The sequence below is a fragment of the Pleuronectes platessa genome, chromosome 17 (assembly GCF_947347685.1).
Source record: "Pleuronectes platessa chromosome 17, fPlePla1.1, whole genome shotgun sequence".
In the NCBI taxonomy this organism is placed as follows: domain Eukaryota; kingdom Metazoa; phylum Chordata; class Actinopteri; order Pleuronectiformes; family Pleuronectidae; genus Pleuronectes; species Pleuronectes platessa.
Genome location: NC_070642.1, coordinates 15,276,918 through 15,290,898, shown reverse-complemented (window position 1 = coordinate 15,290,898; position 13,981 = coordinate 15,276,918). Strand labels below are relative to the sequence as shown.

At 44.1% G+C, this 13,981-nt stretch overlaps 1 protein-coding gene across 1 annotated transcript in view; it reads left to right on the top strand.

Moving 5' to 3' along the window:
- The first annotated feature begins 98 nt into the window (after positions 1 to 98).
- Positions 99 to 13,981, top strand: part of wasf1 (WASP family member 1) — a 49,096-nt gene continuing 35,213 nt past the window's right edge. Inside the window, exon 1 of the mRNA XM_053445256.1 lies at positions 99 to 529. The gene's annotated coding sequence lies outside the window, so the exon portion shown is untranslated. The remainder of the gene's footprint in view (positions 530 to 13,981) is intronic.

The following is a 13,981-nucleotide window of genomic DNA, read 5'->3' as shown; positions in this document are numbered from 1 at the left end:
CGAAGGTCCTTCCCTGGGATCGATTGGACATCGGTTTCAGATAACGAGCCAATACAGCGAGCGCGCACGTCCTCACGAGGATCGCACGAGCGCGTGTCAGTAGCACGGGACGCTCCTCTCCTCTCGCGCCCCCAACAATAGAGTGGTACGTACCATTATCACAGCGCACAATGGGGACATTTCCCCACGAATTGACATCACTTCGCGTGCTTCTCGTCGAAAAGAGCGTGCACGTCGTCCGTGTGTGAGTTTCACGCGGTTTATTTTTTCCTCCCGAGCCCGCTCGTTGCCTCCTCGGAGCGGATTTAACGCCGGATTCCACCCGCGGTTCTCCGGAGCGTCCCCTCGGAAAAACAGATTCCCCGGGTCGCTCTCCTCTTCCAGCAGCAGGACTACATTTGATGTCAGCGACCCGAACAAACATGGAGCCGAGCCGGGGATTTAAAGCCTTGGATACGGGGGCATGCGCTGCGGCTCAGTGAGGATGGACGGACAGTAAAGAGGAATTATTTTTTAACAAACATATCAGGTAAAAGACAAAATAAATAACGAGGAACATTTTGTTCCTGGGTCACATTGGATATCAACTTGAAATGTGACTTTGGCTCATAACCTCACTGCATCTTACCACAGCATCAGCGAGAACAGCCTCATTGAACCGGAGTCACCATGTTTGTAGCCTTTGACTCGACCGATATAAACGCTGCTGGTAATTCAACCCTGCCTGGCCATCGCTGCCTGACTGTGACCCACCCGGTGCACAGGTGACTAATGTGGCAGCACCGTTGTTGCAGGAGCCTGAAGTGGCCCAAACCATGTGTGCACCACCAATAGGTTCATTAACGAGTGAATACATGTGTACATGTGTAAGGTGGCTGCTGTGAAGTGTCGATAATCTGCAGAGCTGCACATCTGCATGAGCTGCAGCTGCAGCGGCGTCTTGACATATGCAGAGCAAGGGGGGGGGGCATCGTGTTGGTGAGAAACCGGAGAGCAAATATTTGCAATGCCCCTGAAATTGCATTAAAAATAAAGCCACATGTCGTACATTACCTCTAATTCATTCATTCTTAAGTGAATTGAAGAGTTTGAGGTAGTGGTTGTGCTGACAGAGGCAATGCATGGTTTTATTTTTCCACCCAGTAAGGATGCATTGACTTGCTTCAGGAGAGAGAGAGCGAGAGAGGAGGATATAGGGGCTGGGGTCTATTTCAGCCAGCTAGGGTTTGCAGTCATGGGGGGATGGTAGCCCTCTCAGCCCAGTCAAAATCATGCTTTGCGAAATTTGAAACCTTCTTTGTACTACTTCCAGTGCAGCAGCCAAGGAAGAAGTGGGCACGAGGAGTGGTGTCCTTCAGGGGCTGGGATCCTGCTTTTATAATGGGGGACAGCTTCGAGATGTCCTTACATGATGCCCGGCTCATGATGTGCTGTGTGGCTCACATCAGACGAGCCATATTTCCTGCGTCCTGTCTATTTAAAATGAAATCAGAGGGAGTCACGGGACTCTGCTCTGTTGGAGATACAGCGGTGGCTAAGGAGCATTCTGTGCTGGAAACGTGTGTTCACATCAGTGGTCGGTGATGAATGAATTACCTTTGGAAACAGCAGCTGTAGAGCCATTGATAAAATTCGGCGTACTCTGCGTTTGACAGCAGATTAGTGGGGCCAGTTTTTCCTTGTGATGTTTTAAAATTACTTTCAAATGTAGTGATATTGCAAACCAGACTTAAAAATCCTAGTTATCACATATTTATTCTGGTATTTAATGACATTTAAAGTTCACCTTCCTCAGGTCAGCTCAAAGAAATGACCAAAGAAAGGAGACAGATGTCCAAAATGCCGATACCAGCTTCAGAAAAGCCTACATTACTGCAGAAAAATACTGGCATAAACGAGTACGCAAATCTATTCCCCAATCCAATACCACGTCTTTAAAGTACATTAGTTCAACCGAGATAAAACTGCAATTTTCTTCTCTCATAAATCACTACTTCGTCTTCCTCTCCGCTCCGAGACATCTGTTGCACTGCACGGCAGTTCAGCATTAGCCAGAACTAGCTAAAATGCCTGCAATTTGGCAATAGTCCACACCGGAAAGTCCCACCAGTAAAACAGCAACGTGTGCCAGGCCATACAACAATGATGGCACTCATCACTTCCATACCGGGGGTCATAGCATACAGCTGTTAAATTACATTATACAAATGGTTACTTTCTTAAATGCACTGGTATCGGATTGGTACTTGGTATCGGCAGATATGCAAAGTTCATGTATCATTAAGGGAAAATAGCATTGGAACATCTCTCAGGAAATACATTCAGGGTACTTAATGCATGTGAAAGCAGCTTTGACCCCTCTGCAGCTGTTAAAATGATCACTCCACAGCAGAGGCATTCACACTATCACATGACTGAGTGGGAGCTATAGGATAAGTTTCACAACAGTGCAGATTTTAAAGATCGCTTCAAGACGTGTGATTGAAGCCATGCTCCAGTTCGGAGAGTACATGTGCTGAAGTTTATCTAGTGTGGCCTCCAGTCCGTGTTTCAGGCAAGTTCTTTTGCAGTCATGTTTGCTCCTGAGCTTTTCTTAGAATACGTGGTGTTTCTTTGAGCCTGCAGAAAAACATTAAAGCACGGGTGGAAAGTGGAAGGCTCTAGCTACAAAACCTGCTCTTTGATGCATGGATTTCAGTTCTCACTGAAGGGTCTCATCTACAGGTGTAGTGCCAGAATAGAACCAACCGTATCCCCATGGTTTTATGTGTTGCTGTTTGTGAACTCTTTGCTGCGAGGGATGACATTCCTGCACGGTTTTTCAGTTCTTCTTTTTTCCCTGTGTTTCAGAGGCCCTCGTGATAGAAGAGCTTTGGCATGGCTCCTGCCGAGGCTTTTGGACCTCTCTTATTTGTTGACATTGCTCTGATCTTGTGCCAGTTTCTGGCTTTCTCATGCTAACAAGAAGAATATCTCCCTGTCAGTAGCTCTCTTTTGCCGTTTCTCCTCAGAGGTGGCGAGGGATGACAGCAGGAGACAGAATCACACAGTCCATAATGAGAGTGTGTAGTAGTGAGAGGAAGAAAAGAAGAGATGAGCGTAAAATAGAGAGGGATGGCTGCCTGGCACGAGGAGTTGGTGGCCAGGAGATGGGTCAGGGATTCTGGGAAAGGCAGGGAGCTGTGTGTAAAATTGCCACGCCCCTTTACATGCCATTTAGTGCAGCCGCAGACAGACCTCCTATCTCCCAGCAGTTAAGATGCTCCAGAGGCTCCGGCACACAGGAACTATTGTTCTTCCACTTGGCCAGAGCCACTGCTCTATAATACGGCTTCTGTCCGAGGTCTGAACTGGCCTGACAGGGGGACACCAGGGCTTAGTTACTGGGTTTGACTACAGTATTCCTTGTGTCTCTCTGCCACTGCCTACACCACCCCCTTCCCCCTCTCTGTCCGTGTATCTATCCATCCTTGTTTGTCTCTCTAAACAGATTTTTCTATCCGAGATACAGTTCTAATGCTGCTTTACAATTCCAGGGATGCGATAGCAGATCTTATTTGTTGAAACCTGTTTCGTCGTTTTTTTTCATTTTAAAACAAGCACATTTGAAATTCCCTTTTATTTTTCTACTATAAACACAACATATCGTAATTTGAGCGTTCACTTAAAAAGTCAACATTTGCCATCTCGTCTGTATAACCCCACAATCCGATTTATTAGAGTTTTGTATTGCACTATTTCTTGCTGTGCCTCCTCACCTTTTATCTTTCCAGTCTTTTTCCTTATGTTTTTTTCATTGTCTCACTTCACTCAGAGGAGCAGAGGGCGATGTCGGGGTCTCTCGATGAGTTGACGGGATATCTCTGATATCGACTTGTCTGACTGTGTTCGCTGCCAATGCAAACAGAGCAAAACCTCAATAGTCTGTCGGAGCTAGGAGCTGCTCTGACTCAACTGTAGGAGCTGAGCCTCATCTCTGTCTCCTCGGTGTTTCTCAAGTCAAACGTACCACCTGCAGTTCTCTCCGTTCTCCTTATTTGTAGTTTATCTGTGAAGGAACCCCTCGTCTGCCAACGTTAAAGACCCCAGCTGCTGTGTTTGAGTACATACGAATGTTCTGTCACTTTAGGCTCTAATCGAAAAAGATTTATCTTGCTAGCTGTATTTCGTTTGTGCCCAGTGTCAGCCAGGTGTCAAAAATAATTGTACTTGTTTTGGCTGTAAGTAAATGTGGCACAGATCCAATAATACACTGCCAAAACAAAATGAAACTAGAGAAATTGGTGTGACAGCTTACTAATATCCTTGAATCTTGACCGTTTACTACAATCTGAATGAAGAACTCAACCATCTGATCATTATCTTTACCACTTGTCCTTTGAGAGACATGGGGGAGCAAGAGGCGCGTTACACCCTGAACAGGTCACTACAGGTATATTTATGTGAGTATAAATGGTTTGGGTATTTATATTGTTTATTTCAGGTCGCTGTGTTTCTGTTCAGGCTCTAAATGCGGCCATCAGACCTCAAACTCAGAGAATTGGTGTATAGGAATAGACTTGAATATGCAAAGTTCCACATAACCACACCGTGATGGGTGACATGAAATATAGTATATTCTCTCTATGTTTTTCCCTGTCTCTCTCTCTCTTTGAGTATCCGTGTGCTGTGATGGGTTCTTATTGAGCTGGAACGGCCGATGCCTTGGTTGTCGAGGCGATTTGTGATGATTGATGGAAGGCGGAGAAATGGGAGGCAAGGCACGTTTATCCCGGCCGCAGCTTGAATCCCTCTCGTCAGGACTCGGGTGTTAGTATTCAATTACCGACACGGGGAACCTTCATTAGGATTTTCATAAGCGCCCATTTTTCCTCTCAGTCCTTCTAGGTAGCAGCACAAGGAATTGCAAGAAGGACGTGGACAGATTGTGAAGGGATAGAAATAATTAAGAGCTACAGAATGCTTTAGCTCCAAGCACATAATTCATATCTAGGCATGTTGCAGTTAACAAACTCACTCCTATCTATGTCTTTTGTGTTTATTTACAATAAACTGTCTAAAATGCTAGAAATAAAAAGAGTAAAAGAGCAAGGCCTTGGCTTGTGATATAAAGGGATGCTGGAGGGAACTACAGAAAGCACTAAGAAAAGAGAGGGAGAGCAAACGGGAAAGTACCCTCTTAGTGTCCCTGTGTGTTTGTCCACAATTTCACAGCGGGGGTGCCTGTGCACACAGACAACTGCTGCTCTCAATTAGGAGCCAATATTTGTTTGTTCATTTACGGCTCACAGCAAGGATCCAGCTCCGCTTTGGATTTCAACGAGGCCCGAAAACAAGGCTTGCCTGATTTGTGCTGGAAAGACGCCCAGCAGGGACCGCGAGTGTCCCCCTCTCCTCTCGGAAGCGGAGGCAAGCCCGCCTCTCCTTTTTTTTGTCTTTGATGATTAGCAGGAAACGCCAAATTCACTTAAGCCCTCTGGAAGAATTAAAAGCCACGCTCTTTATAGTCTTACTCAGAAACCATTTCATCTTTGTTTGCTTATCTTACTGCGAAGCTGTCCGTTCTCTCTGACAGATAGTTGCTGCAGAGTAGGGGTCAGAGAGAGGTCAGAGAAGTCTTACCGGTGAAGGACACATTCCGCTTCATAGGATGACAACATAATAAAGTCTTCCTCCTCCATTCAGTGCCGCGCCAGAGAAAATGTAAAGACACGGAGGTGGTAATTGTTTGTGCCTACATGACATTGAAATCAGAGCCAGGCTCACCACGTCGAGCAATGGGAAAGAGACAACAGCAGACTCTTGCGTAACTCTTTCATTTATAGACACATGCCCACAGCTCGGTGTGTGTCAGCGCTACTATTATATAAGAGTGAAAGCATCTTGTGTTTTTGCTCTCCTTTACGTCGGTCATGCTGACAACCTATAACAATAATCTGTCTTGATGTTGCCAGGGTCCACAGGCGTCATCTCTTTGTCCTTGCTCTGGAGTAATGGTGCACCAGTGTGTGCTCGTGTGTGTGTTTATGCATTAGGTCACATGTGTAGGCCTCTGCATTTTTTTTTTTGTGTGTGCTAGTGCTCGTTGATGGTAAGATGGCGGATGTCTGAATGTGATTCAGTGCCTCCGAGGTCCGAGTGTAGCCATGCGTCCAGCCAGTGACCTGTTAGCGTGAACCATCATCCTCTTGACATCGCCACTCGCCACTGCGCTGTTCTTGTGAACCGCGGGCTGGTGACCTGCTCAACACAAAGTTAGAGAGTAGCAATTCATTAAGTAGGTATCTGACACCTTTTATTCTGGTGATATAATTTAGTAATTCAATAATAATAGTCTTTATTATCGTTTTTTTTGTGGTAAGAACTGACAAATCGACATTGTGATTTCTTTTCTATGCTATCAGTCCCCTGAAAGTCAAGGGAGCTGCACAAACTTACACACATTCATCAAGATCTTTGTTTTATTTCTTTTAAAAAAAAATCACAACTATGGAAAACACCCTATCTTATAATGTTAGAAGATGGTGAAAGAAAATTCCTTGATCCAATTTAAATGGGTTTAATTTGTTTTTCCGTGACCCATATCGAATCCGAGTGTAATCCGTCCAGTATCGTGTGATCCTGCTAACTAACAAACAACTCAGATGAAAACATACTATAGTTTGAACTTGTGTGTATTTACCATTCAAGGATGTATTCAGAATCAAGGGGCTGTTACATGCAGCCGCTCTGCTGATGTTTTTTTCTACAGAGCTAGAGCTGCAGAATTTCCAATTAATCACATGGACTTTCATATTTTTTTGCACAGTCCCTTCATCGAGCTTTACTTCACAAGCTAACATGCAGGGTATCAGATGAAGTGGCTAATGAACACATCTGAAGATACATCCAGCATACATCCAGCATACATCTCCCAGACGGCGTTTGTAGTTTGTGATGTTGTTTTTGTTGCTACCAGAAGTTATACCCACAAAATGCTAAAGGTTTTCCAGCCTTCTTACTTATCTATTATGGATATGTATTTTATATATAAAAAAACAAACAGTGATCAATTATTTAGAATCGGTAAGGAACACAGAAACTCAAACACACCTTGGAGGGTTGTGAATCCTGTGAACTGCACAAGATGGACTGCAGTAATAACAAGGCTCTGATTTGGCAGGTAATGCTATTTGGGACTTGTTTACGTCCAATAGTTAAACCAAGATGCCAAGAGGAAAACAGGGCGGGAAGACGTGGCTTTGTATGATCTTTAATTTAGGTGAACTGTTTCGTTTGAACTCGACACTGTTCGTTTATGAGACGTAAAGTAAAATGTCAGCGAGTGTATGCTCTGAGCTACTCTATCTCGTGTGTGTGTGTGTGTGTGTGTGTGTGTGTGTGTGTGTGTGTGTGTGTGTGTGTGTGTGTGTGTGTGTGTGTGTGTGTGTGTGTGTGTGTGTGTGTGTGTGTGTGTGTGTGTGTGTGTGTGTGTGTGTGTGTGTGTGTGTGTGTGTGAGAGAGAGTCAGATCTACTTGGCTAAATGCCATCCCAGTGTTTAGAAATAAATAAGCTCGGCGTGAGCGGCCTGGAGTGAAACTATCCTCCTCCAGTTAAACAGTAAAGTCGTGGCCCACATGGGTCCATCCTGCGGTGGAGGATAAGGTCAAAGGTCATTTCACTCTTATATGCAGTTGTATAAATGTTAGAGGTGACTCGAGGCAGGAGCCTGGTTTGTGTTGCTTCGCCTCAGGAGGACAGATAGGTGCTGACAGACAGGCCTGGCCTCACCGCTGGGGCTTCGGCCTCAGCGCCTGCCGAGCCTCCTCTTCTTATCTCTCTCTCACTCTCCGTTATTCTTTACTCGCTCCCTGTGTGTTTATACTCTCTGTCTGTGTCTTTTCTTCTCTGTGTCACTCCTCTACCGTCTCCCTTCATCTGTTTCTCACGTGTCTATATGTTATATATTCCTCTTCTTCCTACGTCCCTCTTTAAGTAAGCCAGACCTACTTCCCGTGAGGCTAATGCTGACTGCCAGTGTTGTGGTCAGTATTATGTCTGAGTTGGGCATAAGCAGCTCTACTGCGAGTTCAAACAAAGGTAACATGAGATGAAGCAGATGTTGCCTTGAGCTTCAAATTCAAATTTCCAAATGCAGCTTGGATTAGACATACGAATAGAGGGAATCTTTGCAGGTTCATTTCAGTGAATCATCCCCTTTCCCCCCAGCTAGTCTGACTGTGACAGTCTGAAAAACTTTGTCTTTGTTATTAGGAGAAGTGGAAAAGTTCATTGGTTTGTTATGAAACTTTGGCGGGTCGCCATAGACTTAATGGGAAACCCTGTTTTGTTTCTGGTTTATCATAATGCTGTCGTTAGCTGCGATTGGCTTGGATGTCCACATGAAATTGAGGTCATCATAAGTGTATGCAATCTGCCTGTATGATGTCCTGGCTAATAAAGGTAATTTGGCAAAAAGAAAGTAACAAGAATATTACAAATGAATGCATTCCATACATGGAACTTAAAGGGCACTCAGTGAAGCACATATTTCTTATAAGATAGGAGAGATAAGATCTTACTTTTCAAAACCCATAAATTAATCTGTGGGAAATCATTGAAAATGTTGAAAAATGCCCTACATATTAATGTTTCAGAAATTAAAAACATATTTTTTCCCCGGATCCACCCGTTTAATGGGTCCTGCATTGTGTCATGCCCCATATCTCTCCACAGAAAGGCCTTGGAAAATAGGTTGAGTAGTTTTTGTGAAAAATCTTAAAATGCTATTGAAAGATTGGTGATAGGTAAAAAAGCTACAAATGATTTCACTTTTAAGTCTGTTCGTCCTTGTGTTGTGTCTTTGTCTCAAAAATTGACAAAACAAAAAATTGTATTGATGAGCAAAAGAAGACAGTAAACACACACACAAATACCAGTCTCACAAAAGTACTTGCTCTGGGCTTGAAATATACCCACTGATAAGCAGAGAAGAAAGGGAAACCAAGACGAGGGAATAGGGGAGCGAGAGGCTTCTGTACCTGCGGAAAGAATTTGATTTGCCTCCCTTCCAAGACATGCCGATTGGAGACGAGCAGAGAGCCACACAATGCCGGGTGAGGGCCAAAAGCAGGAGGGAGAAAAGGGAACGAGAGGTGCTTTTGTCCCTCCTCTCTGTCCCATTGTCTTCCACAACGCCTTTGCTGGGGACAAGACACGACAACGGGCTTGATCCAAAGATCAAATCTATAGGGAGGAGCAGAGTACATCTTTGTGTCAGCTGTGTGTTGAAGACCGTATTGTGTCTCCTGTCTCTGTCGGGATCCTCCCTGTTCACACACACATTACTCATGCAGACACTTTAAGTAAAAGTCTGCCACAATCTAAAAATCTCATCTCGCTCGTTGGAAAACCGTCTGACAGGCACTTCGAATCAGTGTCTCTATCACTGTTCAATATAATGCCACAGTAAGTGGATGACAGAGGCCCTAATGGAGTCAATCTTCTACAGCACTGTTAATACAAGCCTGTTAGTCCACATTTTGTCTTCAGCATCCCGGGTTTACTCCATGAAGATTCATTCTTTCCTCCCACCACAGTTCCCTTTTCATGCAGAGAACGTTCACCCACCATTTAGGCTTTTGGATGTGTGGTGGTGGTGGGGGGGCTGCTGGGATGTCATGAGACACAGATCACATGATGCCTGCAGCCGATCTTTTTGACCCCTAATGAGCATACTGTTTCCATAGATGGAAAGAGGTCCCTCGCCTTCAACGTGGGTCTGTGTGTGTGTCAACAGATTTGTCAATAATGCAGTAGTTTCTTCTCAATTCAGTACAGGGATAGCTGGGGAGTAACAACAAGGAGTTATGGTGAAAAGGTGCCAAATATATCTCTGAAGTCATTTATTTCAATCTTGTTTTCTCTCTAAATTGACATCGTTTTTGGCGTCTTAGTGGTCAGGACTTCTGTTCTAGACCCACTGGCACCACCTCAGACCACCTCACAGCAACCCTGCCCTACTTTGACTTCCTAGTGTGGTCCATGTCCCAGCCATTAACATAGGGGAGGCTGGATATATGACCTATTCTAATCTGCAGCCAGCTTCACTTTTGGAGAGCAGGAATATCGTCCATCTTTATATTCATTCTGTGATGCCAACTCGCTGTTTAAAGCAATTGATCTGCAGCCTTACCATTAAAAGTGGCACGGCCTTGGTCAGCTCCTTTTGAAGAGAACAATTTAACTTTTTTTTTTTTTTGCATATGTTTACACATTCCCTCCATCCAAGAAGCAGTGGTGCACGAGAGGCTGAAATACATTTTGCCTCCGAGCTTTAAACACATTCCTCTATTAATTCTGTTGTCAGGACATATTCTGAGATGCAGATCAAAGGGAAATTGATAGAACAATAGGTAGAACGAGGCACGATGACTTGATGGAAATGCAAAGGTGAGCGTTTAAAGGGCACTTCAGATGTGAAAAAGCAGGGCGCCATATCTTTGTGATTCATGTCTCTGTACACTCGGAGAGTAATTTCTTTTGACATCTTTCCCCCTCTGGGATATTTACTACAGTCAGATGAATGTGAAACAGTACAGCACAGTACTTTGAACATGATTGAATCATACTATACCTGCTGTATTGCAATATAGTGAACAAAAATTGGCGTATCAGTGAGATATTAACTTCTGCTCCCCAACAGAAAGCCTCTTTCATTCATTCATTATCCTGCCTCTCTGTGCTGAAACACAGATCCCTGCTGGGGGCATTGACTTCATTGAAAGAAGATGATTTGTTTCTCTCTCTCTTTCTCTCTCTCCCTCTCCATCTCCTCAGTAATGCTCTGGACAATATCCATCATGAGCTTTGGAATTGTTTTTTAAAACTTGAAATAGAACCTGAAGGTCTTCGGACTTAAACCCCCCTTTGTCATGCAGAAAAAAAGAGGTTAAATAGTTCTCATGGATATACACTCATACATCTTTTGCACCTAAATTATGCAGGTTTTTTAAATGTGGGCAAACCCCCTAAAAAGAGGCAATTTGAAGACCAACGCATCAGAAAGCTTCGCTGTCTTCCCGGTGTTGGATTTCTCATTGTTCACAAGATTCACAAGAAGTACACAAACGTTCATGGCTATTAATGCAGAAACGCCTTGAAGTTCAATGTGCGTCATAACAATCACCCATGTGTCATGTTTCCATCACTGCTGATCAGAGCTGATAAAAACCTGAGTCCATTGCAGTGTCACTTGAGTGAATGCCAATTAAATCATTTCCAATGCAGTCAAAAGCCAGACGTTAGATGGTGTTTTGGGGGGGGGGGGGGGTTGACCACTGGAAAAGGGTCTTCAGTCAAGTTTGGTACCACTCTATTTAGCACGAGGGGTGACTCCATCTTCTTTGACAAAGCAGTTGTGTGTTGGTAAGGGACAACACCCTTCCGAGATCTATTGACTAGCAAATGAAGGGATTCGATGAATGGAACGGCTCCTGTTTCCTTTGGCAGGCATGCCCACTTTGTTTAGGTGTTGTGCTGTCGAACAGGCTTGTTGACTGGCTCGTGCAGCGCTCCGGTGCCTGGGGTTCGTGAGCACGCCTGTGTGCCTGTGTTTGGTGATGTTAAGTTGGATCTGACAGGGGTTGCTGCAGTGGTTAGTTTGTGTGCTTGTCCTTCACGTCTGTATGAACAGTGAGGGAGTCGGTACAATGAAATTTCGCTCTCAGGCCGAACAAGTGCAGCTGCGCAGCGCGAGCATGCAGACATTTATTATTGAGCAGCCGCCTTTCATTATTCATACCAGTGGGTTTCTGTGCAGCCAGCAGGTAAACTTCTTTGAGCCTGTTTGTTCGTCAGACACTTCACTCATTGATGTTAGCACACATTAGCAGGCCATGACAGTTACTTGTGCATGTCTATTGTAGAATTAAACACGGCTTAATGAAAGTTTGAAGAAATGTAATCTCTTTGTGACAACCACTCATTCAGTGCTAGGTTCACCGTCGATCATGCCCTGAATGTAAATCATGGCGAATAGAAATCCACAGAGGAGTCACTGTGACTTCTATCCATACACAAAAAAATATCTGATGTATAGTTTGATTCATTGTGACGTTTGAAGTACAAGTAGACAAAAGCAGTGTCTTTATTACAGGTGCACAAAGGCAAATATTTCCATAGCTGTTTAAGTCCATGCATAAAGAGTAATGCAATTGCAAAATATAACTGCAATATAATATGGGCACAGTTTTAGTTTTATTGTGAATTTGAATAACTTTATTTTGCATTTTCAGTCAACACTGCAGTTGGTAATTATATTTAGTTTTTCTTGTTTTTTGAAGTTACTCCTGGAACTTGTTTATAGCTGCTAGGCAAGATTATAATACCCAGCCAGAGGATCTGTGCCATCTGACTACCGGAGTACCACCTCGGTGCCAGCATGCAAGGATACTCATTTTCATCACTGCAGGCAGAGTCAAGACAGTACGCATGGTGCAGTGCGAAATGACTGCCTTGCTTCACACCCCTGCCCGACTGGGACAGCTTACTGTTTAACACGTGCATAAAAAATGGCCATGGACCAGCTCAAGATAAGGTGGGGAAACGTAAAAAAGGCTTACAGCGCAACACAGACTTTTTTAAACATGTCAAAATTAATATCATGAGACACCATTCAGTAAAAAAAATTCGGATTTAGTGAGGCGAGGAAATAAGTTAATTATGTACCTGTATCCCTTGCCGGCAGGTATATGTAAAGTTTCCTCCCACCCGGAAACCTAGTTAGCATCCCAATCTGACAGGGCTGCTGCTGCAGGTATATTTTTAGCACAACCAGCGGACTCTGCATGGTAATGTTATAGCATCTCATCGGTGAGGGGCTGCAAGGTGTCACCTCACCGCTGAAGGGGTACTGACTGCTACAGGATGTTAATTGGCAGTAAAACAGGAGTTTCTTCTCCCACTGTGATGGGGAGAGAGGAGGGAGATTGCAGTCTCAGATGTAAACGGTTGATGTGTGTGTGTCGGATTATTGAATCAATATCGACAAACAATTTCAATTTGCTTTGATGGCTACTGCCTGAGAATTGCAGGTTGATCAGTGTATTTTTGCATTTTGATTTGTTTAGCACATGTGCAGCAGGGACTATGCAGATGTGTCAGCTTTCCTCTTCTTTTCCCACCACCCCCCAGCACAGCATTAAGACGAAGGTCCGCTTGACATTAACTAGGTTGTACAACCAGGTCTGAAGGCGAGTGTTTATACCTGTCCTGATTTGCCACTACCAGGGGGGAGAGGAATGATCCATCCGCCCTCGAGAGAGATGTGAGGTACAATAATACAATTTGGAGAACAGTGGACAGATTTGGACCATAGGCTTAGACTGCATATAAATAAGATGGACAAGCTAAAACCTATAGGTGCTGTTATCTTGCACTCTTGAAATGTCCTCAGTCTGTCCCTGAATCAAAAAGTGCCACAACTCCTACTTGCCAACATCTGATTTAGTCATTTAACCTCAGGGAGACCAAAAATCTGGGATTTTAATAGCTTGTGAAAAAAGTGTCTCGGTATTTGAGCCGTTTTAAAATGAATACAGATGTAATCCTCGCCTTATGTGCTAATGAGAGAGAAAGAACAAATGGCATTTAAAATGTATAGATGCTTCATTAGAATGAAGACGAGCTGGACATATTATTTTTCCTCTTGAGCGTCTGCAGTGACAAAGCAACAGGATCTTATCCAGCTGAAGGGAACAGCACTCGGCTTGATCCTTTTCGAGTTTGACAATCTACATTTCTTTACTCGTCTGTCTTTGTTTTCTGTGGAAAACGAGCAGTGGTGCTTTTCCATTGCTCTGCATATCTGCATGACTGATTCAAACCAGCTGCTGGTAAGATTTGCCAGTTTGATCCCAGCTCTCTCTGCCATTGGCTGCCGTGGCTCTGCCAGCTCCCTTGATTAGATGTCTGTGTTTCTGTGTTTGCAGCTGCTCATAG